The 4,167-nt window shown below is 40.7% G+C and overlaps 1 non-coding gene across 1 annotated transcript; it reads left to right on the top strand.

Annotated features, from left to right (window-relative positions):
- Positions 1-2,275: 2,275 nt before the first annotated feature.
- LOC148579660 (small nucleolar RNA R71) lies at positions 2,276-2,382 on the top strand. The gene has a single exon (XR_015895454.1). It is a non-coding gene; the product is annotated as a small nucleolar RNA R71 (small nucleolar RNA).
- Positions 2,383-4,167: the final 1,785 nt, after the last annotated feature.

Genomic DNA, 4,167 nt, shown 5'->3' with positions numbered 1-4,167 from the left:
GGCTTACCCATTCGCTGTCTGAAATGGGATATATGATACCTGCTTCCAACAGTCTGGTCACTTCCTTTTTGACAACTTCCAAGATGGTGGGATTCAATCTTCTTTGGGGTTGATGGATACGTCTTGCTCCCTCTTCTAAAAATATTCTGTGCTCACATACTTGAGGGTTGATGCCTACTATGTCTGCCAAGCTCCACCCAATTGCCTTCTTATGCTTCCTCAGCACATCAAGTAACTGCTCTTCTTGTGGAGAAGTAAGTTCCCTTACAATGATAACTGGAAACCTCTGCTCATCTTCAAGATAAGCATATTTGAGATGTGGAGGGAGGGGTTTCAATTCTAACTTTTGGTCATGGACAGGCTCTGGATTATCTGGGGCTTGTGAAAATGACGAAGTGCCCTCATTGTCAGTTAAGAGGGTCCCCACACTTGGACCTTGTCCAGTGTGCCTCTCTTCTAACTCTTCCTTGTGAATTTCAGCTACACTTTCATCTATGACATCACACTAAAAGATAGAACGATCTTCTGGGGGGTTATCAATGACTCCATTCAGATTGAAGATTACTATGCGGCCATCTATTTCAAAGGAGTATGTTCCTGAAAAAGCATCCAATTTGAATTTTGATGTCTTCAGGAATGGTCTTCCAAGTAGGATTGATGATGGCTTATCTGAATCATTATGGGGCATCTCCAAGATATAAAAATCAGTGGGAAATGTAAGTCCTTTAATGTTCACCAAAACATCTTCAGCAACTCCAGCCACTGTAATAATGCTTTTATCTGCTAACACAAAATGAGCTACCGACCTTTTTAAGGGAGGGAGCCTCAAAATATCATATATAGACAAAGGCATTATACTGACACATGCTCCTAAATCACACATGCAATCATAAATTACTACACCACCAATAGTACAGCTAACTATACAAGGACCTGGATCACTACATTTTTCAGGTAATCCTCCCATTAAAGCGGATATAGAACTACCTAAAGGAATAGTTTCTAATTCATTAATTTTGTCTTTATGGATACACAAGTCTTTTAGAAACTTTGCATATTTAGGTACCTGCTGAATAATATCAAAAAGAGGAACAGTTACCTCAACCTTTTTGAATATTCTACCATTTTGGGGTCGGGTTCCAGCTGCTTCCTGGGCTTCCTTGCAAGTTGTGGAAATGGAATAGGAGTGGTGTTCTCTGTGGTGTCTGCGCCTTTTGGTGCTTCCTCCTGTGGTTGAGCTATTTCTTCTTCAGCTATGTCCTGTATGTCCTCTTCCTCTTCGACATCTTCTATTTCTACTACCTCTTCAGCTGAGGTGTGTTCTGGCAGGCTTGGTTCCTTCTGACTCCTCTCCTGCAGTGTGGTTCCAGACCTTAGGGTGATGGCATTAATGCCTCCCTTTGGATTGGGTAATGGTTGAGAGGGGATTCTAGTGGAGCTTGAAGGTTGGTTACTGGAATTTTGCGTTGATCCAATCTGTGACATAAGAGCTTGCAAAGTAGAGGTGAGACCATTCAGACTAGCGTTAATACTATTCATGTTATTTTCCATGGTCTGTTGTCTTCGCTCAAATGATTGTAGTAGCTCTTCATTAGGAGATAAAGAAGAATAAGTAAATTGAGATGTCTGCTGTTGATTGTTCTGTGGTCCTTGGTTTTACCTCAGGTGAGGTGCTCTGTAAGGTTGATTCTGCTGCCTGTTGTTGTTATTATTCCACCTCTGATTTCCCTAATTATCTCTGCCTCCTCTGTTATTGTTGTCCCTCCAATTCTGGTTAGAATTGTCCTGCCATCCATGGTTATTATTTCCACTTTGATTGTACCCTTGGTTGGGGCGGTCATAGAAGTTATGAGTGGATGCCACCATGTTGTCTTCTTGTTGGAGCTGCGGGCATTCATCAGTGTAATGGCTGTAATCAGCACAGATTCTGCAAATTCTTTGTGGGACTAGTTGTTGGTTTTGCTGTGGCGGAGGAGGTTGAGCTTGCTGAGCTTGTTGTTGATTCAATTATATCTGTTTCAGCAAGTTGGTCATCTCACATATACTTTGAGTTAGAGCAGCAGTCTCTCTGTTAGAGGATACTTCTGCAACGACTTTTGAACGGCCTTGCCTTTGTCTGTGGTTCCTAGTAGATTCAGCTAAATCACTGATCAATTGCCAAGCCTCATCAGTGGTCTTGTACTTCTTCATAGACCCATTGCTAGCACTTTCCAATGTGGTCTTATCTTGGGACCTCATGCCCTGTGTAATATAGCTAAGTAACACTATCTTGTCAATCCTGTGGTGGGGGCATGCTTCCAGAAGATTATTGAAGCACTCCCAGTATTCAAAGAGAGTCTCATTATCATCCTGAACAATTGTGGAAATATCCTTCCTCAGTTTATCAGTAACTTCAGATGGAAAGAATTTCTCCAAAAACTCCTTTCTGAGTGTATCCCAGTTGGATACATTTGCTAGAGGTTGAGTGTAGTACCACTCTCTTGCTTTTCCCTCAAGAGAAAACGGGAAAGCTTTCAGCAAAATCGAAGTTTCATCAGTACCATCACGCCTGACAGTAGAACAGGCTGCCTGGAAATCTCTCAAGTGCTTGATAGGCTCTTGAGCAGGTAGGCCATGAAACTTGGGCATCAAATTTAGCAGTGCGGTCTTTATTTCAAAATCTATAGCTACCGCTGGATGATGCGCTTGAAACGGTTACATTGTAAAATCAGGGGCTCCTTCCTCCTGGATGGTAACTCTCCTAGCTGCCATGTCTTCTGCACGTAAAACAACCGAATCAGTAGAACGGGGGCTGGTTTCTTCCTCAAGTTCACTTTCAGATCCGCCCTCAGAGCAGACTAACCGACGCTGTTCTCGCCTTATTCGTGAAATAGTCCTTTCAATTTCAGGATCGAATATTAGCAAGCGTGGATCAGGAAGTGAACGCGTCATTTGACGGAAGAAACATGCAGCTCATAGTAGCAAAATAAAATAAAATGCAAGTAAATAAATTCTAATTAATAACTTTAGCACTCTATTGCAACTCCCCGGCAACGGCGCCAAAAATTGATGAGGCGCAGAAGTTGGTGAATTAAAAATTATTAAAATAGTTACGTTGTAAGTATAGTTCTCAACTCACCAAAAATCTGCCTATCAATTTAGAAATATGTCAAAGAGAGTTTAAATTAAAAATTACTAAGAGTTTAAGTCCCAGGTCGTCTCCCAACGAGTTGCAGAAAAGTGTGCTATTTTATTAATCAGATGTTCTAAGAAGTTGAGTTAAGTAGAGGGAAAATTAAAAAGAGGAAATTTAAATAATATGAATAAAAGCCTTGACTGAGAGTTGATTAGTTGGAATCTCTATCATTGATGGGATGATTTCAAGATTAATTTATAATTAATGGTTGTTCTGTTTAGTTATCCTTTACTAGGTAAGGGAAAGTCAAACAAGTTGGAATGCTAGATCTGTTCACGAGTCGCAACCCACTTAGTTTAAAGGGATTGGTGTTAGTGATTAGATAACAATCCAACAGTTAACCCAATTACAATTTTCTTTCAATCCTTCCAACTCAAGAGTTCCTTTCAATCAACTCCCTATCAAGTGGGGGAACTACTCACTCATTGTAAATAATAAATCCATAACACATGAAAGGGAATTAAAAGAAGACATGATTATTGGAATGGAAAAATAAATTAAAATGGAAGAAATAATCCTTGTATCAAATAATCATGAAAGTATTCAAATGATAAAATTGAACAAAGCAAAGAACATGGAAGAATAAAACCAAGTTAAGAGAACGAACTAGAATGACAAGGTCTTGATGAGGAAAAATAACTCTTCTCAATGTTCCAATGCTAAGATCAATTCCCAAAATTAAAATTCGAAAACCTAGAGAGAAAAACCTAGAGGAGGAAAAACTAGATCTAAAACTGTCAACTGTGTAGAATGAATGTTCTCTTTCGTTTCTGCATATTCTCTGGCTCTAGTCTGCTGTTCCGGGCCGAAAATTGGGTCGAAATAAGGTCCAAAATCGCCCCCAGCGAAGTCTGCAGATTATGCAGATCGCACATGTCACGCGATCGCGTCATCCATGCGGACGCGTCATTCGCGCTTTTCCTTGCCACGCGTTCGCGTCGTCCACGCTACCGCGTCGCCTGAGCTTTTCTAATCCGTGCGGCCGCGTGAGC

The sequence above is a fragment of the Arachis ipaensis genome, chromosome B10, assembly GCF_059453495.1.
Source record: "Arachis ipaensis isolate K30076 ecotype BB chromosome B10, ASM5945349v1, whole genome shotgun sequence".
Taxonomy (NCBI): domain Eukaryota; kingdom Viridiplantae; phylum Streptophyta; class Magnoliopsida; order Fabales; family Fabaceae; genus Arachis; species Arachis ipaensis.
The sequence above is the reverse complement of the archived record's forward strand: the minus strand, read 5'-3'. Positions and strand labels throughout refer to the sequence as shown.